This window comes from Chaetodon trifascialis, chromosome 21 (genome assembly GCF_039877785.1).
Source record: "Chaetodon trifascialis isolate fChaTrf1 chromosome 21, fChaTrf1.hap1, whole genome shotgun sequence".
Taxonomy (NCBI): Eukaryota; Metazoa; Chordata; class Actinopteri; order Chaetodontiformes; family Chaetodontidae; genus Chaetodon; species Chaetodon trifascialis.
This window is the reverse complement of record NC_092076.1, coordinates 14,259,294-14,283,608: the sequence shown is the minus strand read 5'-3', so window position 1 is coordinate 14,283,608 and position 24,315 is coordinate 14,259,294. Positions and strand designations below refer to the sequence as shown.

General features: G+C 44.2%; 1 protein-coding gene across 3 annotated transcripts in view; it reads right to left on the bottom strand.

Annotated features, from left to right (window-relative positions):
- The window catches only part of rhbdf1b (rhomboid 5 homolog 1b (Drosophila)), a 36,010-nt gene extending 16,175 nt beyond the window's left edge, over positions 1-19,835 (bottom strand). The window contains exon 1 of one of the 3 annotated variants that reach the window (XM_070990676.1): positions 19,465-19,835. The gene's annotated coding sequence lies outside the window, so the exon portion shown is untranslated. The remainder of the gene's footprint in view (positions 1-19,464) is intronic. The other 2 variants (XM_070990678.1, XM_070990677.1) reach the window with 2 other exon arrangements.
- Positions 19,836-24,315: the final 4,480 nt, after the last annotated feature.

Here is a 24,315-nt window from a genome sequence, read left to right as displayed (position 1 = left end):
CCCAACCGACATGTGTACTGACACCAGTACATCTGCAGTAAGACAATACTGGCTGATATTTCAGATTTAGGCTGCAAGACATGATGAATAAAGCAAACTGGGTCAATTCTACCTCTTGAAGGCACATTAGGTGAAGAAATTATGGTTTACCTCTACTAAAGCCCTGTTGTTGTGGTGAATAAAGGTCTTGATTGATAATTTAATAGCATTTCTGCTTCTCTCTATCATCTGCACACTTGGTCTTTTCCAAATTTATTTCCCCAGTTCACTTTACTAAAATGACATTTAATGTGAAAAAATGTCTCTTGGGCCAAAGGGAAGTCATCGAGCAGGAGTGGAAGCACTATTACTGGATAATAGGACATCTGCAAGGGGCTGTGGCGGGATGTAACGAGCGGCCGCCAATAAGAAGCTCCTGCAGACCTCAGCTGTGAACCATCATTCTGTGATTCACTGCTGTGAGTGAAATTACAGCCTTTTTCTTTTGCCATACAGCCATTAGCCGAACAATAATCTCCTCCGTCGCTCATGCTGCTGGAGACGATACTCAAACTTCTGGCCAAAGCCGAGTCTAATGAGCTGAAAGACATTCACCACCGGCAGCTGGAGGCGTCCAGACGTCGGCACACAAAGCAGTCACAGGTGCGCGTCGTACTGAAGGGGAAAATCCCCACTTGCATCCTCTTACTTGTCAGATACAATCAGCGTGAGTGCACACTTCGCACTAAATGCTATCATTCTCTCCTCTGGTGTATCTGCTCCCTTGTCTGTTTTCGACAGTGATCTCCTACATTTCCCAGGAGGCTGCGCAGCAGCGCCTGCAGCACAGGTGTGAACTTGTGGCTCTCAGTAAACAGTGGGTGTCTGGACAGATGAAAAGTGTGATTACTCAGCTACAGCAGTAGCGCAGCAGGAGCATGTGCTCCCATGCAGTTCAACAAAGCCGTCGAACACATCGCGGCTTGTTCCGTCACATACTGATCTACTGAGGTTACCGGGGGTGTGGATGTTTGTATTTCTCTCCTCTACGATGGATTTGACACTGCAGGATTACTTCATTTAGACTTTAGACTCACCGTTTTAGCTCCCTGCCCTCACTGTCTGTATATAAGAGCTGTAATTCCTCAGAAGAAGGGCTGATGTAAGAGTTAGTTAGTGGGCAAGCTGGCAAGGCCGCTTGCACACTTATGTTCTTCCCACTATTTATTATTCTTATTATTATTATTATTATTATTATTATTATTATTATTATTCTCTCAGTTTCTTGACCCCTAACTCCTCCTTCAATTCTGAACCTAAAAATTTCAAACAAAGTTTAAAAAATGAAGCTTCCTTTGATTCAGTATGCTATTAATTTGAGTCTTGATATCTGTCATAGTGTTGGAAATATTCTACAGTATGTCCTCTTTTCTCTCCATTAAAAAACATTGGACTGGAAGTTAAAAAATCAGCAATATTTCCAGATTTTTAACTCCTTCATATTTCCAGCCAGAAATTTCATTTAAAATGTAAACTATTCATCTTACCTAGCAGAATTGTTCTACAATTCAACTTTGTGATATGTCCTGTACTCTTCCAATAATTAATTTTTTTCCACAATATTTTTAACATTGAAGTCTATGGAACACACGTTTGGAAAAGCTCAAACCCAGCCCTCTTTCAACTCTAACTACTCCTTCATACTTTCAGCTAGAAATTTCATTCAACTTTTAAACGGGTCAGAAGAAGTTGTACTTGACATGTTGTACACATCGTTTTGGTATGTGTCATAGTTTCGGCGATATCATAATTTAAGTTTACTGCTGTTTTCCGAGCCTTTCAGATCTGTCCCATTGGTGTGTATTGCGCCCAGCTAGAGCGTATCACGTGACCTACGCTCTAACGCTGTCTGGCTTGAAAAAATCTCTTTCAACCTCTTGTATTTCCCTCATTTGTCAACCCTCATGCGCAATTTCTACATAAAAACGTAGAGAAATTTGTCTTCTGTCACACAGTGTTGTTGTCATTGTGATACGAATTACGGTTTTGGAATACATCGCCTCTGTCTGCAGAGAGTGCCGACCACCAGGCCCATAGACAGCCATTCAAACTGCAGCTGCGAAACACTGCCTGAACACGGAAATGAGGGGACTTTTTAAATTGCGATATTGTCAGAACCCTACTAGATATCATAATACAGATTTCACCGGAGAACTCTGAAGTCTTTGAGACCCGAAAAATGTTTCAATCATGTTTCTACGTGGACGTATGACAGCGTAGCGTTTAGATTTGTAAAGGCTGTGATCTGGGAAGCGCGCACATGGAGACGGCATCAAACAGACAGCGCGCCGTGGTGTCTGCGGAGCATTTCAAAACAGGACTAAGCCCAAAGAAGAGGTGAGTTTTTAACCAGAGATATAGGAAAAGTATAGTAAAACTCTGAAGTCTGTGGTTTCAATCATGTTTCTACGCGCCAGCTAACGACGTCAGGTTCTTGTTATGATGCTGTGATCTCGGTGGCTGCGTGTTGTTTTTCCATGGCGTAACGGATAAGAATTAGCGCTAAGAAACGAAAAACACGGGTTCGATACCAGCGTGCCATACATCATTTTCCCCGTGGAAATGAAGACAGTATGATGAGGAGTGATGTGTGTGTGTGTGTGTGTGTGTGTGTGTGTGTGTGTGTGTGTGTGTGTGTGTGCGCTCTTTCCTTCTGTTAAAATACAAACGTAGAGAAATCTGTCTTCTGTCACACTGTGGTGCTGTTATTTTATAGCCCACAGAAGAGGTGAGTTTTTAAATAGCTTCAGTTCCAGCGTAGTTTCAGCGTAGCGTTTATACTTTTAAGGGGTGTGATCTGGGAATCGCGCAGATTTGCAAACCTGTGTGTGTGTGTGTGTGTGTGTGTGTGCGCTCTCTCCTTCTCAACCACAATTAATGCTGGAGTTATTAAGTAACGACAGTGCTTCAGGAAGTTCCAAATTTCCTTATGTATTAATAGAAAACCAACTTAGATCGCGTCCGCTGTGGGACGGCATCAAACAGACAGCGCGTGTCATGTGACCCGTGCTCGAGCTTCAGCTCTGCTCGTCAAACGTCTTTCAACGTCTTGGATTTCCCTCATTGTTCAACCTTCATGTACAATGTTAAAATACAAACGTAGAGAAATTTGTCTTCTGTCACACTGTGGTGCTGTTATTTTATAGCGCAGAGAAGAGGTGAGTTTTTAAATAGCTTCAGTTCCAGCGTAGTTTCAGCGTAGCGTTTACACTTTTAAAGGGTGTGATCTGGGAATCGCGCAGATTTGCAAACCTGTATATGTGTGTATGTGTGTGTGTGTGTGTGTGTGTGTGTGTGTGTGTGTGTGTGTGTGTGTGTGTGTGTGACAGAAACACAGGAAGACATAGAATGACGTGTGAAATTAATGGAAATGCGTGCGGAAAACACACCATACATGTGTCTTTTATTCTGAAGGAACTTTTATTTTGAAAATGATGCCGGGTAAAGGAGGTGAGGTGTGGATGTGTATGTGGCTTGACTACGTGACTGACGGCGTCTTCTGTATTCAGTGTGTTGCTGTGCTTTTGGCTTATAGTTCCTGCATCTACCAGCTTGCCCACGCATTTTCTTCAGGAAATGCATTTCTAGTTATAAAAGGTGTTTCAATCAGACACATGATCAACCTCACTGGACCAGACTGAAAGATCTCAACAATTACTGCATGCTTACTGGTGATCCCCTGAGATTTAACTAGATATTCATGGTGCCCACAGGATCAATCTTAATGACTTTGACTCTTCCTCCAGCGCGATCAGGAGGTTTTGAGTGAAACGTTAAGGCAGCTATTTGACGGCCTGTCATGACTTTCAGTAAAGAACTGGAACATTGCTGCCGATCACTTCACTTTTCCTCCAGTTCCTCGTTCAGGTTAACGTTTCAGCCGTTTCCTGATGTGTCTCAATAACTATCAGACGGATTGCTGGGAAGTACAGACATCCATGGTGCCCAGAGGATGAGTCTTAATAACTCTGGTGATCCCTCAACTTTTCCGCTGGCGTCATCATCAGGTCTTGCTCAAAGAAAATGCCACCAGGATGCTTTGAAATAATGACATGAATACACACAATGGCTTTAAACTCTGAGCCCTGACAAGACTTAAAGCTGAACTGTCGTTTGTAGGATACATATGTAGATACCCTTCATACAGCGTTTAAATATACAGAGCAGAGCGGCCCTAAAAGGCAGGTTGACTCGCTCTTATTCCTTGTTGCTCTCAGCTGCCCGTGTCAGTGTTTTGGTCTCTCTGTGGTCACATGTGGAAGCCTGCGCGTTCTCTGACGGTCACAGAGGATAAACACACCCCTGCAAATAGAAACCTCCACCAGAACGATCCATAACCACATCCTTTGCTTATTCTGTGGCGGTGATGCCTGGCGTGCGCGCGCTCACAGCGGCACGGACACTCTCCGATCGATGTAGAGCATGAACACGCACACGCCGACCCGCTCGCACGCTCACATACACACAGCGTATAAACACTCACTCGACAGCCCCTGCTTCAGTCTCCCGCCTCAGGTTTTTGCAGTTCTCCATACGGCTAAAGAGGAAATGCAGCGCAGTCCGACATCAATCTGCCCGTTTTCCATCTTGTTTCCAACATCCGCCATTTGTTACTCCGTGATAGTGATCTCTCTTTTTTTTCTCTAGTTGGGTTTACATGACAGGCAGATTAGGGGCTGTAATCCCTGTGCTGTACACCACATGACATCGCCCTGCTGTCAGGCCACAGAGGACCCGATTGGACGGCAATATCTCTGCCACAGTGTCATCAGCAGTAAGTGGTGTCTCGGATACCAAAATATTCACTTTGCAAATTTTGCAAAGTAGATAATAGAGGATTAAAGAATTGTGATGCACATGTTGGTCCATTCTCTGAGATTTACATCAAGAACTCTACAATAACAGTTGTCTCATTCACACCATCTCTGTCGAGCTCTTTTGAGATTTATCACAGGAAATGTGGCTCTCTCCCGTGCAGCAGCCTGATGTGCCTTTAGGGGACCGCAGCACAACAGCAGCGTAATTGGATCCTTTTTAAATAGGGTGACATTTCCTGACATGCCGAGACAGAATAAAACAACTCCATCTCCTCAACACCCGAGCAAGTCCTGACACCGCTCCCGGATTCTGGTCTTTGAGGCCCGGTCGCCGCGGCACAGAGACTTGCTGTGACTGCATGTCAATAAGCTTTAATATTCAATGGTTCTCAAGGCAGTCCAAAAGCTAATCTCTGCCCTGTGTCCTTTTATTCTCCAAAGCTCTCCCCTCCCCCCCCTCTCTCTTTCTTCTTTCTCTGTCAGTCTTCTCTCTCGTTTCTGCTGACACTCATTTCATTCACCGCTTTCTTCAACAGTCAGTGTGAAGGCCCACCAGAAAGAGGCACAGTGAAATTATTTGGTGCATCTTTGCAGAATATTCTGCATCATGCTCGCTGGCCAGGCTAACGCTAGTCAGCCGCAATACTGTTTTATTCAATAAGGAGTTATTGAGGAGAAAATATAAAAGTAACTGAGCTGACGGTCAGTTAGAAAGCTTGTTAGCTCTGTTGCTAATAATAACTTTCCTCTCTCACATCTGTCTGCAAACCATTGCTCTTTCATGAGACAGGATGCACATGATTTACACACAGTGAGGTGTAATAAAAGCAACTAGTGCAACACGGATAATAAGCGCCATCAGCACAGCTTGCTATCGGTCTCCAGCGCAAATGTGCAGGTCATGTTTCATCAAAGTTGAACTTGACACAAACAATTTGTGCAAGCTAATCCACCAACCGCTGCAGTTCTGTGGGAGTTAATTCAAATCGCGGCGAAATGCTGCCGTTTCGAACGCAGGTGTGACGAGGCCTTAATACCACGCTGACATACTTTGTGGAAAAGCCCCAAAAAAACAACATTCTGATAAAAACCACCAGAATTCTTAAGTTGGGTGAGGCCGGCTGCACTGAAGCTTTTACAGATCGCTCTGTCCAAAGCTATTGAGTCAAATGTGCATAATGTTGGCATCGAACAGCTGCCAAAATGAGTCAGAATAACCGTGGTTACTTACTTTAATGCTGAATTCTGGGTTCAGAGCTGTTTTCTTTGCTGTCCAAGAGGAAGGTGCAATAAAACTGACAATTAACAGTGCGCATCCAGGTTAATTGGTTGGGGACTCGGCAGCGGATTAATGCTCAGACAGCCAAGGTGCGTTTGGACATTGTTCTGCTCTAAAAGGCACTAAAACCTGCCCAACAGCACCGCTGGGTCCATTTTAAATTTCGGGTTAAGCCAGTTTTTTCAGGACAGTGCTTTCAGAAGATGTGGTGATGGGAAACAACAGCCTGATGTCTTCACAACTTTCGTCTGACCAACAATCCAACTGACCGTTGAAACAAATGCATTAAAAAGGATTTTGCACGTTAGCTGCACGTTAGCTTCATTTAAAAGAAGGAATGATTTATTCTTTCTTAGCTGGCTACCGGCTGTAGCTTTACCTTTATGATGCAGATGTGAGTGGTGTCAATTTTGTAAATCTGTAATGGATAATTTCATCCTCCGGTACTCAGAAATCCTGCACTGTGGTGTCACTGAACTGCACGCAGCGCACTCTTGTTTTCCTCTCATGTTGTCTGTGATCTTTTGTACCAAAGGTCATGAGAGGACAAAAAGATTGAATGTTGGTGAGGAAGCTTTCTGACATGGGACTTCCATTACTTCCTGTGGGCAGAGAAACAACCTTACTTCACATCAGAAACTCATTTGGGCACAAGGAGATAAATCTGAGTCTCCTCTTTGGGGAAAATGATGCATTTATACAATCCTACACATCTTTTTTCGCACAAAAACCCTCTAGAAGCTTCTCCAAAAACATACATTTTTCCTCCATCGTCCTGTTTGCTCTGATGTACCAAAGCATGAGTAGGTCACATAGATTAACTGTGAGTTACGCTGTGTGCTTTCTCTTTCCCATTGGACCACGTATGCCCTGAGCTCTCATCTGTGCCAGATGTTACAGCCATAACACAGCAGGCCACTTCCTTTCTGTTTGCAGCCCCCCTGTAGCACGAGTGTGTGCAATCAGATGCTACCTATACAAACAAACACTGACAATCAAACATCCGCCACAACAAAAGCAATATATCAGGTATGGAAATGATCATCCTTTCGACACAGTCCAACCTTAATTTGAAATGTTTAACTCCAATATGTAGCCGAAAGGGTTCGATTATTCTCCTGCATCCACTGGCAGACTCTCACTCGGGGTTAGAATGAGTTGAAGCCATTTGTCTAAACACTGCTCTGTCTTGTGGCATCCGTCTTTCATCTCGTCACCACAGATTACGCGAGAGCGAGCAATTCATTAGTCAGTCAGCCAATGTGCTGTTACGCCTCCACCCAGATCAGTGTGCCAGGGTGCTGACATGAGTCTTAACCCACTTAACACGTATTCAAAACCACACAGGAAGCAGCTACTTCTAGCTACCATATATGCAGCATTTTTCTTCATTCTGTCAAATGTGACACTTTTGGATAATTAATTCAACGTAAAAAAAGATAAGTCAGGCTGATTTATAGCGGCATACAAGCAGGTATCTTTGTCGCCGCTCATGTTTCTTAAAATCAAGACCAGATTTCCTCAAAGCCCCTCTTCCCTCCTGCCACAAAAAGGCCTTTGAACCCTTGTCTCCCCTACCCACGTCCTGGGGACACTTGGTTTTCTCATTCACATTACTGCAGAGGATGAACATTTTCAAAGCGTGTTTTCCATCTGCTTTTCAATCCTTACACCATCTGCCATTGTGAGGAACCCTCAAAAGAGTCCATTTTAGTAGAAAACCAGTGCCCGGACCCTGTTCTGCAAAACAGTCTCCCTCTGTGCCATAAAACAGTGCAGCAAATTCAAAAACAATGTGGTGTTTTCATTGGAGGCGTCATTTTGTTTACAGTAAATATGAAGGCAATGCCTGATTGATGTTGAAATGCTACATATAAGCTGCAAGCTAACGAGAATATAGCTATTGGCTGCTGCTATGCCACGGCTAGTCAGTGTGTGGTACTTAGGTTGAGTTCAGTTCTCACCTTCAGGGCACTTGTGCAACCACCAGTAAACATCCTGCAACACTGTGCCAAGATCAGTGATTGTGCAAGCTGTGGATCCCATCTTCTCGACCTTTTTACCAAAGAACAAGAGCAAAAATGTACAAAAATTGGCTTTGTGATCCCTCACTGATTCCTCATGTGCTGCAACCTGAGTCACTCTGTGGCTCCACTCTAGGTAGGAAATACATCATATTAAGATAAAACTTTATTGATCCCACACCAGGGAAATGAAGTCCCTAGCACATGCCCATGTCTCAAACCTGCACTCACCGCCCCAAAATACATATATTCTAAAAATTCTTACCACCAGGACCAGTCTATAGCATGTCAGTGAATTCATGTCATAAATATGAGATGTGGCCAAACGTGTGTTGTTAAGATTGTTTACGAAGCCTCACGGTGGAGGAACATATGGGTCCCTCTGCGACACTTACTGGTGAATAATGAAAGATGAAAAGTGGATGAAATATTAATGCCATGAAGGGCAAATCACACATTAAACATGAGAAACTCATACTGAGCGTGTATACATATTTGCAAAAGGCAAAGAAATGCATATGCATAATTCATTTAGCTAATCTGGTTGAAAACATGGGCTGCACGGTGGTGCAGCAGGTAGCGCGTGTGCCTCACAGCAACAAGGTTGCCGGTTCGATTCCCAGGTCGGGCCTTTCTGTGTTGCATGTTCTTCCCGTGCATGCATGGGTTTTTTCAAGTTTAGTACAAATTTGTTAATTAAATTTTAATATTAGTGACGGTCCTAGTGCATTGACAGGAGCAGTGTCAGGAGCAGATATCTCCAATGGAAACATGGAAAACTGAAGTTATGTATATGACTAGATAGACTAAAAGATAAGACGTGATGTGGAGCTGCAAGCAAACATGTCATGGTTCCAGCTTGTCAGGTGTAAAATATTGCTGCTTCGCCTTATCTTGCATTATCCATCCATCCATTATCTATACCGCCTATCCCTTTCGGGGTTGCAGCCAATCCCTGCTACAATGGGCGAGAGGCGGGGTACACCCTGAACCGGTTGCCAGCTGATTGCAGGGCCACATACAAGGACAAACAAACATTCACACTCACACCTACGGATAATTTATAGTCACCAATTAACCTAATGAGCATGTTTTTGGTCTGTGGGAGGAAGCCGGAGTGCCCGGAGTACCACGCATGCACGGGAAGAACATGCAAACTTCACACAGAGAGGCCCCGCCTGACCCGGGGATCGAACCGGCAACCTTTTTGCTGTGAGGCACACGCACTACCTGCTGCGCCACCGTGCAGCCTATCTTGCATTATAATAAAATGAAAATCTTTCATTTTTGTCCTGTCTTTCTGATGTTTTACAGACAAAACAATCCAGAAAATAACTGGCAGATTAACCCCTAATGAAAATAATCATTAATTGCAGCCCTAAAAACATCCTTTTTAACATCTGGCAGAACTCAACGCGAAGCTTATACTTAAGAATATGTTTTTCTCCTCTGGCAGACCGTCCTTTGACCTGAATAAACGAGGGAACAGCATAAAAAAGCTGCTTAACTATACAGAGATAAACAGTAGCACAGACAATCAGAGCAGATCAGAGGTCAGGCCTACATGCTTTGTCTGCCTCTGAGCGCAATCATTTCTCCCCTCAGCTGTCCAAACAGGAGAGATTTAATTGGCGACTTGAAAAGTTCAAATCCGCAGCTAAACTTCCTCCACTCCTGGTTTTGTATAATCAAAAAATCTCAGATCTCTCGAACAGTGAGAACCACCTCCCATGGAAGTCATTAAGAAATGATTAAAGGATTGGCAGAGGCCACTGCTATCAAGCATTTCCAACAATGGATTGACACGTGGCCTGTGGGAAAGCGGCTTTCCAACTGCACAATATTCAAACCCCAACCCAATGCACCTCACTGCACACCCACACATTTCTGACGAAGCAGTCTGCACAGGAAGGCGAGCAAAGAAAAAAAAAAAAAAAAAAAAGTGGTATCACATCTGCAGCTCTTGCTATCACTGCCTCGTTCTGCAGACGAACCCGATCTGCATCAAGGCAGAGAGAAGAGGCAACAGATGGAGAGACGTTGGGAGACGATGAAAGGAGCAAAGGGGGTAGAGAGCGAGGGGTAGAAAAAAAAAAGCTGCACCGAGCGAAAGAGCAAAACAAAACCAACAGGAAATCCATCGCAGCAGAGCAGAGAATAGCATGACACAGTGCGGCGGAGAGATGGACGTGGAAGAGACACATTTTCTCTCTCAATCGAAAACAGTTGTCTACCTCGCACATGCGTGTCCAGACAACATGTGACATCCATTTGCATAGTTTCACTGTGTGGCCTCTCTTAACAAACGCAGGACGGTGTGTGCGCAAGTGTGTAAACGCGCGCATGTTTGCGCTTGTTAATTCATACCTTTATGCGGGTCCCCGTGCGTGTCCGGCTATCTGCTGTGCCAAACATCTGTATTAGTTTACCTGCCTCTGAGCCTCAAGGGTAAGTTTAGTTTCGGTGAAGCTGCGGAGACAACAGTACGCATAAGCTGCGTATCATTAGCTTAATGTGCGATGGCAGTGGCTCCAACTTTGATACTTCAGATCTTCAGATGCTTTTTCAGGCACATTGCTCGACCAATGCTTGCAGTGCACATTGTTAAACAGCAGCGTGAGCGGACCTTTTTTTGGGCTACATGGGCACAGCAGAAACAAGCTGTATACATGTTCACCTCCGTCCACTTTCTATACCCGACTATCCCTTTTCGGGGTTGTGGGGGGGCTGGAGCCTACCCCAGCTGTCAATGGGCAAGAGGCGGGGTACACCCTGAACCGGTCACCAGTGGATTGCAGGGCAACATATAGAGACAGACGACCATTCACGCTCACACTCACACCTAAGGACAATTTAGAGTCACCAATTGACCTAACGAGCATGTTTTTGGTCTGTGGGAGGAAGCTGGAGTGCCCGGAGAGAACCCAAGCATGCACGGGAAGAACATGCAAACTTCACACAGAAAGGCCCTGCCCGATCCGGCGACCTTCTTGTTGTGAGGCACGTGCACTACCTGCTGCCCCACTGTGCCGCCCACATGTTCACCTCTGAATGTGATATGCTAAACTTGTTAGCAAACAGTTTATAGACTACGAAGCAACACTAGCATTCGCATAAGCGTTTGCGTCCACCTGATGAAGGTTACTCCAGAATTCACTTTTGTGTCCACCAACTGTCTCTTGAACTGCTAAATGCTCACCAGCTAGTTGCTAACTTTGCCCGCTTGCTGTTTGGGCAGGTAGTGCACAGTGCGTATACACCCTGTAGACTTGAAGAAAACTTTAAAGTTGGATCAGAATTATCTGTGGATTTGTCTCTGAGCGACCACCTTCACATCCATTATGAATATCAATAACACTGAAGTTGATTTAAGTTTTCTGGTCTGCCAAAAAAAACATCCCCTTGCTCATTAAATGGCTTCTACAGTGTTTTATAAAGACTTGATCGGAGGGGAAAAACAAGACGAACACATCAGCAAAAGCTTTGGGTGAAATCATTTCCCGTTAATTGATTAGCTTGTTGTCACACTGACAGCTGCGCAGCAACACAGCAGAAATAAGTTCATGGAAAAACTCCCTGAAGAGAACGCCAGCACCGCCGTTCGTCACCGTTCCAACACTTCACGGCACAGTCGCCTGCCAAAGCTGCCACTGGAGAGAGAGAGTAATGGCTTCTCAGCGCCTACGCCAGGTACAGGACTCGAGAGGACGGAGCAGCGGCTTGCTTCCCGCCTGCCAGTCGAGCCTCTTGCGAAGCAGAAGCTGGTGACAGAAGCCGCGAGAGACTGCAGGGTGACGTGAGCGGAGACGAAAGAGAGAGAGGAAGATCAAAACATAAGAGACGGAGATGAAAAAATACGAAACACTGCATGATCTCGAGGCTAATTATTTAGAAATCAGTGATGAGGAGGAACATAAAAACTGATCTAAAATACATTCATTGGATGGGGGTAACAGGTTTGAGCTCTGAGCCCCTCTTTTCTGTTTCCGTGTCCTCCTCACATTTTCCCATCATCTTGCTCAGTCGAAACAGGACAAATACACCTAAAACACATATCAGTGACAGCGATATGAAAGAGTAAAAGCAGGTTCATACACGCGTGCTATTTTTGCCTCACAGTCGAATCCTCAGAGTAAAACTAATTCTCTCCTTTCTCCCTTTCCTTTTTTAAACTGGGTGTTGACTCGAAAATTAATGAATGTAACTGGGATGACAGCCTTTTCAAATATTTCCTTTTTGGCACTTAAATACTGAAATATATTTTCACTTGGCATCTTGTTCTTTCCTCTCAGCATTAAGTACCGTCCTATGTAGAGTGACTGAGGCCCTCAAGTTCCTATTGCCTGATTTACCAGGCATTATAGATGATATTAGAGGTGCAGACACCAGAGTTTAGTCTGTACAACACAGTAAGTTTAGAGGGCATCGCTGCCGAAATCCATGTACGACCTTCTGGCCAGCTGCTCTGCCAGGAACAACAAACTGACTTCTACAAAGAACACTGAAAAGGCAGAACTCCAAAACACTTTCAAAACAAAACAGGGCAAACTGAACTTATAATTACAAGGTTTATTGAATTGAGGTCAAGTCTTTTTAGAGTCTTTATGAGTGCGACCATGTTTTTACAGAAGTCTAACATCACCATCGAATCAAAGGAGGGCAGTACAGCGACAGTGTCATGTTTATGGGCTGCAGGCGTTATCGCCTTCAAAGCATGTTGACCACATCTGTAGAATGAGGAACCGTGAAGTATTAGGGAAACACTGAAAACAGCCTGGTCAAAGGTGTGAAAGTCCTCAGCTCTCCATCCCCACTACTTTCCCTGTGGTGCAATAACTGCCGATCCTTTATCCAAAAATACGTCCTGAGAGATGAGTTTGCCCTCATACATATCCACAGTCTTACACTGATCACTGAGCAGATCCAGTGGAAGCTTCTCATGCGGACTGTATCGATGAAAGGCTGGAAAGCAGCTCTTGTTGACTTTCCCACCTCAGTCATTTCTAGACGTGGATTTCAGCCTGGAATGTTCTGCGAGACTCTGAGCAAATCCTGGATTTCTTTAAATGTGCCGTTGATGGCCACTCTGAGCCTCAATCAGACAGGAGCAGACCTGTGGATGCACTTACAGACACTTCAAGTGTCATCAAAAGATTGCCTGAAGCTTTACTGGCAAGCTTTCCTTTGCTTCTGGCCTGTCACCTTTCCAAAATTCGACACGTCCGCTCCGAGGGAGAAAGGTGTTAGACGAGCCATTCCTAGAACAAATTCAACCCCAACGGACTCACCGAACCTATGACAGACAGCATGTAGATAAAGTGATATTAAAAAGGCTTTCAAGTACAAAGGAATTTTGCTATATTACACATTAGAAGGACTTGAAATCACCCTTGGGTCCGCTGCTGTTTGAAACATTTGTAACTAAAGGCAGTAAACCCCAACATGCTGAATTGCTTAAATCTGACTCTTCAGAATGGACGGCTGTTTGACAGACAATATAAAGAGAACTCACTATATAAACATTTCATCACGCAGTCGAGAGCGGCAGACATGGGAAGAGAGGCGGCGTGAGGAGTTGACAGGCAGCATGAGAAACAAAGAGAGCAGCTCAGCTGACCCTCATATGAAGCTGCTTTGTGTTCGCTGCATGGTGACAGGAAGGTCACCGTCACAATAAGTGTCTACTCAAGTATGGCCTCGCCTGGAGACATGAATAGATCTCCTCAGCAGCCATCCATCCCTCCCGCCATCCCTCCTTCCTGCCGTCCTGCTACACAGCCAGCAGACTCACGCTGCGAGCTCCAATACAACAGCTTCCTCTGTTGGCTGGCCCTGTATGAAAACTTAATGGTAATTGCCCACAGATGCCACATAAGGGTAAGACAGTCGGGGGAGAGAGAACTGGCTCTGAAAAGAATATTTAAAGGGAAAAATGGAAGTCATAATTGTGGTTTCAAAGAAACAGAGAGGAGTTATTCAGGATCTTCACAGAGAAGTCTGGAGTCTCTCAGGAGAACTCTGGCAGGGGGACAGCATTGTCGTCAAATGGACACTGAAGAAGAGTCTGGAGTCCAGTGTATGCCACATAATGGGCAGATTAAAATTCCTTTTTGACAGACAGTTTGCTATTCATCCAGACTTGTTACAAATCCAAGAAGAAGACAAAGAGTTGCTATTGAAGAATTTGTTGCAAAATGTCAAAATTAGAAAAGTTCAACGACCAAAATCCCTGCAACGGATAAGACGACCCTTACTTCTTATTGGCAACAAATACCACACGAAGCACAGCAAGGCACTCGTTTATCTCACAAAGGAACTGCAGTGTCATCTTTCATGCAAGTGAAGGAACATGTCACCGAGGGCAATATTGGGGTTTTGTTATTTTATGCTACAGGATCAAGCCATCATTGGTTCTGGTCTTTTCTTGGGATTCATTGACATTAAGAAAATCGATGTTGAAAAGTTGATGAAGGCTGCACATTGAAACAACACTGTGACGTATATTTCAACCCCCTGATGAGGTCTAGCTTTAGATGTTGTTTCAACTTTATTTCAACATTGAAATGCTTGCCGGGAGGATAGAGTGTTCAAATATTACGCTAAAAGCGATGGACTGAAGTGACCAAACCGATCTAAACATTGACTGTTTAAGTGTATGAAAACAAAATGCATATATGTTGCTGTAATATCAAATTCGTTATATATAACCTCCAGCTTCACCTTGCAGTAAAGGTTGCATCACCTCGCAGGATGTGGCTAATTCAGGACTTTTTTCAAGCAGGAAAAGGTCGATACGTGCAGCCCAACCTCTCTGCTAACCAGCTTCCCCTGAAACGGTTCAATAGTACTGCACAGCAGCTGAGACGTGGAAACGTGTGCTTGTGCATCTGTTGACCATGATGTTTTAAAGAGTGTAAGAGGTTCATGGTGTTTACACTGTACAGCCGTTCGCTGTTCCACAGCTTCCATGAATTTCACATTCAAATGCAGAAGTAGCTTCAAAGTGATGGAAATATAGTTTGCAAGTTACCGAACAGATTTCTAAGACAGCACGACAGTTGATCTGCCCATTGTTAATCAACCCCCTCGTGCCCTTCATACAGTGATCCACTCATGACCTCTCAGTGACCCATCTGTCTGTGCTCCTACTGTACGCTCACTTTAACCCTCATGAACAGAACTTTCATGCGTTTCTACAGCCGTGCTATTTCTGTCTCTTTGCCTGGGCGACTTGGGTGACTTAAGATTAAAATAATACTGTGTGTTAAAAAGAGGATTAGTAGAAGTAGGAGTGGAAATGTATATGTACATCAAACAGAGCAGTGAGTACTGGGTACAGACTGATCAAAATGAGGTGATCTAATGTTTGCTTTCTGTCGAGTAAAAATAGCTCGCATGTGTGTGTGACCCTGTTTTTTTCTATCATGTGTGACTGATCCGGCAGCGCAGGTGTATTTGCCGTGCCGATGAGGCCGTTCTGATTCGGTGGGGCGACGTGCGTGAGGAAAAAAAAAAAACAGGAGAGCTGAGTTGACACAGTGTTAAAAAAAAAAAAAAAAGAGAGAGACATGACGAGAGCCAGGAGGAGAATTAAAGTAATCCCCGTCTAGATCACCGGGGATCAGCTCAAATCTTGATCATTTCATCTTCACAACAAACAGCCCAAGTAACTTCTGCCATCACCTGTGGGCTCTGTTGCAAACACGCAGACGAGCAGAGTGACGCTGCTCATCCTTCATCCAGTCTGAGTTTGATCACACATTATAAAATTGATGGAAATGGGTAAGTGGTTAGGTACTACGGTACCTGAATCACCAAGACTCTGCCTGATGGGAGATCAAACACAGCTTCCAAATGTATCAAAATGTGACTCTGCAGTGATAAATGTTGTTATGTATGTTACTGTTGTTGTTATGTATTAAGAACACTGTCTGTTCATGCATACTCAAATAAAAACTTCAATTCTAAAAAGAATTGATGTAAATGGCAAAAAGCTGCAAGATGATGTTTGTTGATCTGAAGCAAATGGATTCAGCTTTTCTTGAGGTTCTTTCCTCACCTGCCTTGCTTTGATATCTTGGTCAACAGATACCTGCTGGAGGCAGCATCTGTGCTCTCTGACTGCAGCGATGACGTCAGTCTAAAGCCACAACTACGCACGGCAGATGGATGGATGTGTGCAATTAGCAGCAGTAAAACAACAACAGAAACCTTTGAATCTTCCACGCACGTCAAACTTTCACTTCTCATGAATTATGCTGCACCGCTTCTGCTGCAGTGTCAACCAGCAGGCATGCTGGAGACTAATACTTTTAAACGGCAACAATATTTTGACAATCACTTCATTGCTCCAGTAATTTTTCAAGCAAAAATGGGTTTTGGACTGTTGGCTGCACAAAAAAAGCAATTTGGAGATGTCACTTTGTGCTCTGGGCAATCATGATGAGCACTTTTCACTTTTTTTGACATTTTATAGACTAAATAACTAATCGGTTAATCATGAAAATAATATAGAGTAATCAATAATGACGAAAATAATTAGCTGCAGCCCTAAGTACACTGGCAACTGTCCACAAAGTCCCATGAAAAATCATACGTCATGCACAATCTTCTTCTGGCCGTCATGCTGCTGGGTTCACACAAAAAACAAAGCCTGCAGGCGCAGCGGTGCGTTGAGCTAACGTCGGCATGCTAACATGCTAACAATGACAATGCTAACATGCTGATGCAGCTGAGGCTGATGGGAATGCCATCAGTTGACCCGCTCACGGCTCTAAGATGCAGGGTCCTGCATTAAGAGGTTGCAGACATCGCTTTAGAGGCCCACATGAACTGTGCCAAAACATTTGCTGCTTAGAAATCTGAATATTTTGGTCTTTTCTCTGCATATATTTAGCAAACTTGAATATCTATGAGAGCATCTCCTTGCACGTTACTCTACATGCTCTTGTTTCCTGCTTTCGTTGAGTCAAAATTCTATCTAAATGTCTTGACAGGCATCCGAGACGAAAGAACTGCTTGAGCAGTGACAAGTAGTGGCAGAAAACACAAGAAAGATAAACAGTGCAGCTTTTGGGCGAACTGCCATGAAAAATGCGTTGTGAAAATGCTGGAGGGCTCCTGTAAAAACCAAACCAGTTTTCTGCCCTGACGCACCCGCTGGAGGACTCCGTATAAACAGGAGGGTGCGTTTCATTCTGAGAGCGGTGGCCCAGCATTAAACCTGCTATTGTCGCTGCTGCTTCTTTTCCATCCAACCTGTTCAAACAGGCTCAGAGCGCTCAGTGTGCCAGAGAGAAGAGATAAAAACACACCTGCAAAACGCCGCCATCCACACAGACACCGAGCGTATTCACACCTACGTATGCAGACTGATGGTTCACACCAGATGAAACATCTTCCAGGATGCTCTCAGCTTCCTGTTCAGAGCTGCATGCATGTGTGTGTGTGTGTGTGTGGGGGGGGGGTTCTACTTTTGCCCTCAGACAATGTGAAGCACTTTCAGTTGCAATATTGAGAGTAAAAGTCAGGAAAGCACAGGCTTTTCAGTTCAGAGTAAAAGATTAAGATTAGTTTTAGGTTCAGCTGGGGACAGTTAAAGACTCATTCCAACCGTTTTCACTCTTTCCAAGAGATAATTTTTATATTTTTTCATTATTTTCATGCAAAAATACCCAAAAAAATTGCTGCTTTATCTGTGCATTTTTCACTACTCTGCAGACCAAACAATGAATCGATTAATGGTTCATTGTTAATAAACAATAATGAAAATAATAGTCAGTTGCTTTTACATTCAGCTTTTACATTCATGTGCCAAAATTATATATATATATATTCATTTCAACTACTGTTGAGTAATTGAAGCTACAGCAATGCATCATATTCTATAAGATCAGAACACATTTGTTTCAGTTTATCAGCATCTCTGCATCAGTTAAATCACCTTATGGCCTCACCATGGCTTCCACCAGCTGCAGCACAGTGTGACATGAAACAGAAAGAAACACTAGATTTTTGAAACAATAGCATCTTTGCTGGACGTAACTGTTCTTCATTTTGGAGGAGGGAACATCTTATAATGAGATAAAAGCTCTGGAAAATAATTTATAGTCAGTAAAAAGGAGAGGGAGCGGTGGTCATAAGTGGAAGGGTCTGGAAAGTCCTACAAGTGCCTGTGTGTGTGTGTGTGTGTGTGTGTGTGTGTGTGTGTGTGTGTGTGTGTGTGTGTGTGTGTGTCAGTTATCTTATTATTACCTCAACACTGAGTCTCCATGTGCCACAGGTTCAAACCCTGGCCATTAATCCGGTGTCCCTCAGTAGGGGCCATGATCGGCTGTTCCAGGTGTGTGTCTGTGTGTCTGTGTGTGTGTGTCTGTGTGTGTGGGCTCTTGCCATCTGGCCCAAAAGTCTGCTTCCTACCATCCTTCCAAACAGGAAGCCCAAACAAATCCTTGATGACACAGGTCAGTAGTTTAATTGTCTCTGTGGGATTTCTGCTCAGCCAGCAACCGAACCTGCCCCCTTCATCTCCACAGCAGCAGAGCCTGAAGCCCTCTCAAACTCATTTATCTCTCTTATAACTTGTGTGTGTGTGTGTGTGTGTGTGTGTGTGTGTGTGTGTGTGTGTGTGTGTGTGTGTGTGTGTGTGTGTGTGTGTGTCTGTGTGTGTGCATGCATCATGGACCTATGTGCGTGCAACTTTGACTTGATTTACTGCAGTGTAACATATAAAAGGGGTTTTGCCAGTGGGTGCTGAAAGCCTTATGTTCTCTTTTGCTTTGCTCACTCCCACACACACACACACACACACACACACACACACACACACACACACACACACACACACACACACACACACACCTCATTAAGTCCATTTTGAGAAAGCCTCCCATGCCTTTGCCTTCCATAGCAGAGCAAGGCATCAATAAAACAAGATGGGAAGGAGAAAATATCATCTATCTCTGGCAATAAGGGTTACATGGTACACACACACACACACACACACACCTGTTCCTCTCACTTTCAGCAATGGACTTCTGAGCGGAGGCTTCACAAAAATGTGGCATTTTAATAAAAATGGTCCAGGTGTGCAAAACTCTTCAGCACACATCATGCATGAACTGACGCTGTCACCTGTAAGACCCCACCCAGAGACCCCTGCGTGCTGCAGCGCCGGTGGAAGCCTGCAGCCCTGCTGTGAACACGCTGTCACCTCCCGCCGCGCAAACAGCGAGGTGCGCACGGACCGACAGCCGGCGTGAGAAGCGACAAGCCGCGCTACGACACGCAGTGCTCTCTGGCTTACCTTCAAACCGAGTCCGGTTCCTGCAGCCCGGTGCGGCACCGACACCACCAGCTCCACCTGTGAGACGCTAACGGTCACTCCATAAGTTATCCGTAAACGAGATCACGAGGGAGAGTAGTTTCACTATCAGGCACGAGCTCCAGATGTTAGCGAGGGCGGCGTTCCCATGAAGACGTCAAACATCAAGCCGAACGAAGCCGCTGTTCTGTGTGAAGCACACCGGGTCCTCTGCAGCTGTCAGCCCACCGCACCGGCTCAGACTTTCGGTGTGACTGTAGAGTGGCCGCCCACGCTGCTGCCGCCGCTGGATGACAGGACGCCGACCGCGCGACCCACAGACTGGCTGCCGCTCCGCCGGCCGACCGCCTGGTGCCGCCTACCGGTGATACCCAGCAACTGCAGGTTTCTAATAGAGCGAGTGTGTCCTGTTGAAATACGCAGGCTTGTTGTAATTATTCCAAGGTTTCACATAATTGAGTTGTAGCAAAGAATAGACACTCCATCTGCTCAGATTGTCACTGTTAAACACCCTGACAGCTGTTACAGAATAGAAGCTAATCTCAAATATGAAATATTCTGTATTTATGCTGCAGATTAGCCTTATATCCAGAACAATAGTCCATAACACCTGAACAACTGTTCACCAGAGCTGATATTAAACATGACAGTTCTTATTATTGTTATTATGTCATTCTTTGACGCGCCGAGCAAGCATGAGCAGATGAAAGTAAGGTACTTTCCAGTCAGATGCCTAAGAAACTGAACTGAACTTTCATTTCTCTCTTAGAGAACACTTCAGCAGCTGACATGTTGTCAATATGAGGAGGTTGAACCCTACTTCTTTGACCAATAGAGGCTTTTGTTATGTGACTTGCTATTGTCAGGTCCCATTTTTGCATTCAATCCCAGTATTTCCTTACAAAAGCCACTGCATCTGGGCATTGAGTATGGGTGATCGATAGCTTAATGAAACCTAGCCAGAGGCAGGACTCCTCCAAGTGCATGATGAAAACATTGTGCATTGATATATAATAGTGTCCCTTTGGAAATGCCCTTCTCTTTCAGCCTGATTTTAGGTCTGCAGACTCTCTCAGTACAGCTGAGCAGTGCTGCAGTTGCAGATTCCCCCTCCTTCCCGAAACTGTTTCCCCTGCAGGGTCGGTGTCCTGTTCCTCCAACCCCTCACCCACCATACAGCCAGCAAGCTTTGATGGGTTCACCCAAGCGCCGTCTCTCATCGGCGCCATTCACCGCAGCGTTCAGTCACTGCAGCAACGTGGATGATGTGAAACAATACAGCGCACAGGATACAGCTCAGCACAAAGGATCATTTTTGTGATTATAGATTGTTCTTTATACAAGCCTGGCCAGGTGTTTTTGGGTGTGGCAGGGATGGATTCTCACTTTTGGTGTGGTGGTGAATACCTGACAAAATAAAGTATGTAATTCACACCTTAAGGCAATAGAGAAAGAAAAGGCGGTGTGTGTGTGTGGCTGCACCATCCTTTCTGTTTACACTGAAATGTGCTGAGGTGGTAACTACTTCAAACTGAAATCACAAATGCAAATCCTTATCTTCAGTAACAACTGCAACCATTTTTTTGCAGCCACATGTGGGTTCCGGATGCCGCCAGAGCGGCTGCAAATGATTTCCTAAGATTCACTTGAGGAAATTAAAAAAAGCTCAGCGCTTTCGGCGCATTTGTTCGCAAAGGTTCCTCCTGCCAAGTGTGCTCATCTTCCGTGTATCTGCTCTCTCTATCACAAAACCTATGAGTGCAGAGCACAGATGATCCTGCTGACAGTGAGGAGAGGCATATGAGCGTTCAGCGCGTTGTCACATACTTGACTTCCACTCAAAGAAAAAGAAATACAAAAAGAAAGAAAGACTGTCGCTGAGGTTTCATAAAGCGGCAGCATCTGTTTCTCTGTTAAAGTAAATGTGGATTATTACAGTTAGTAAGGCTTGAACATAATGTCTGTAAAGACCGTGCCTTTCTTCACGAGCTAACAGTCGCCTTTACTTAACTCTGCACTACAACAGAACTACAGTGAAGGTACTTGTATAACACCTCAGTAGCTTTAATGTAGTCCCTTACTGATGAGCTTAAAGCATTTGGCAAAGAATCTGAAGCAGGATTCCTTAGTTTCACTTCAAAACATAAAAAGTTGTTTCGGTTTTAAATCACAAAGTTACAGTGAAAATTACTTGAGCCGCATCTGATTACGTAGACATAATGAAAAAAAAATGGCGTCCTGTTTAACCCAAAGTGAGAAGGGCTTGAAGGCTGAATAAAAACGAATGCTTAAATTAAAAAAGTAGGTCATTCATGTGGAGCCCTTCAGAGGGAAGGTGCGTGCTGAAAGTCTTCCTGACATAAAGCAATGATGCAGCACTGCGTTACTTTAAAATGTGCTGCTGGAGGCCGGGACAGGAAGCAGCACTGGCAACTTTCTGACAAATGGGCCAATGCTGGGAGGGAGTGGGCCTGAGCTTTAATACATGCAAGCTGCCAGTAAAGACGGGAGGAAATCGCCGGTTTCTTTGGAGATTTGGTGCATTTTTGTTTCAGTTTTAGATTATTTTCTGTCAGTTGTACTTTCAGTATGTTTGGTAGGTTACTATTTAAGCTAAGTTACAATTCAGACACACTCACACAAGTACATATGCTGACACAAGTGTCTGCCTGCATGCTGCCGATGCATTGAAGGCTTGTGTCTATAACACTCTTTGTTGTGTTGCACACTGAGTGAGAGTCACATTACGTGCATGACATACAGAGAACTGCTTCCCTTTTGTTAACACTGATTACAATGCGTAGCTGCAGGAAACAAGCTTTAAGGATCATCAGCTGGGGCAGGAAGCAGGAGAGATTTGCAAAGGTGCGTTTCACGCTTTAGGAAGCTTTTATGGACTTTACAGGAAACTTGTTCATTCAGATGAGGAATTAATCAGTCTTTGATTCTTACTCTTATCGTATTAAAAGTTGTTCTTTAGGTAAATGGTTTAGACTGAAGAGGAGAGGATTTAGCACAGTAACAAATCAGGAACTAATGGAATAAAGTCATATACTGATTGGTTACTTTTAAAGGACCTTACCAATGTTTTTGCATGCTGTAGCTGATTTTTTTAAAAATCATATACACTTTACTGCCGTTACTAACATTTTACAAAATACACTGTAGTGTGTAGAAATGGCACTTTTCATTATGAAAAATAACATTTTTGTGCACATTCATGACATGTTCAATGACCTCTCATGGTTCAGGTGATTCACAATTTTTGAAAAATGGATTTTATCCACTGCTCTGTTTTTATGTTGTGATTTATGGCTGACTCTTCACTCTCAACCAGTCAGCAGAGACCACAAATGATCAAAAACTACTAAAGTGTGCCCTCAGACACTCCTCACACTGACATTGGTTTCTACTAAGTGTGCTGTTCAGGTCTTGGCAGTGTTGCAGAATTGCTGAATGTGAAATGCGTAAAATCCTGTGGTCATAGCTCCACCTTGTGGTATCATTTTGTAAATTATTCAAATGTTTTACTTCATCCTCTCAGGTTTAAGTCACCATAACAATTCCGGTCCTCGGGCGTCACTGCCCTGCATGTTTTAGATGTTTCCCTCCTCCACCACACCTGATTCAAATGATCGGCTCGTCATCAAGCTCTGCAGCAGCCTGATAACGAGCCACTCATTTGAATCAGGTGTGGTGGAGCAGGAACCATCTAAAACATGCAGGGCAGTGAGGCCCGAGGACCGGAATTGAGAAACACTGCCGTAACCAAACTAGTTGTGTCCCAGAACTCACTGTTGTCCCATGCCCCCTATAGGTAAGTTAATCTAGAACTGGGTGGAGCAAACTAATTATTACCTGTATTATGTTTGTCCTGAATTTAAAAAAAAAGGGGGGGGCACAGGGAGAGGATAATGAGACTGAATAACAAAGCTGAGGTGACAGACTCATTCACTGAGGGGCAGAGACGTGATGTGTGCTATTTTATATACCACTAAAATATATTTACAGTTAAAACAAAGTTTAAAAAATGAGCAATTTGAGTGGTTACCAGACTAAAAACAGAGAAGAGGTGGCACCATCTTAACATAACATTAGTATTCAGCAATGTTTGAGACAAAAGGCACGACTGTCCATTAAGGTCTCATAATGCTTCAAATAAATAAAAGAGAAATGTTTTAAAGTAATGGGTTTAAAGGCGTCCATGTCTACTCTGAGCCTACTCAGCTCTGAGAGCAACGGGCAACTGTGCTCTGTGGAGTCAAGTAAACACAGGTGAACTCAATCTGCCCTGATTCAGCGCTCTTATAAGAAGGAGGAGAAGCCTCTGCTCTGTTTGCTCTGCCACCAACCACGCCTGCATACCCTGATGCTTGCCAAGTGTGTTGAGGCCTTGGCTCCATTTATACGGGTATTTTAAAAACTCCTTTTGAAAAAGAAATTCTGTCCACAAGACCTTTGTTTCACAAAATTTCTCTGCACAAACAGCAACATTTACATTATACCTAAAACACACTGCATATGTTGAGGACATGCACAAGATGTTCTTTGAATTGTCTATTTGAGTTGAAAGTAACCATAACTTAAGAGATCAACCTGTTCAGTCCTGACTGATGTAAACATTAAGGCATGTAATGGTGGAGGGGGATCACGCAAGGTCACCTTAATGACTGTAAAACCCTCTGGAGGTGATGGGAGGCTCCTTCAAGATTACCTCACCAGCACAGACTCCCACTGTCACCCAACCCAACCTTGGCCTCTCTTGCAGAGACATGACATTTACTCTTCCTGCAACTGCTTGCCAATCTGTTTGGCTTCAAGAACTTCATTTAT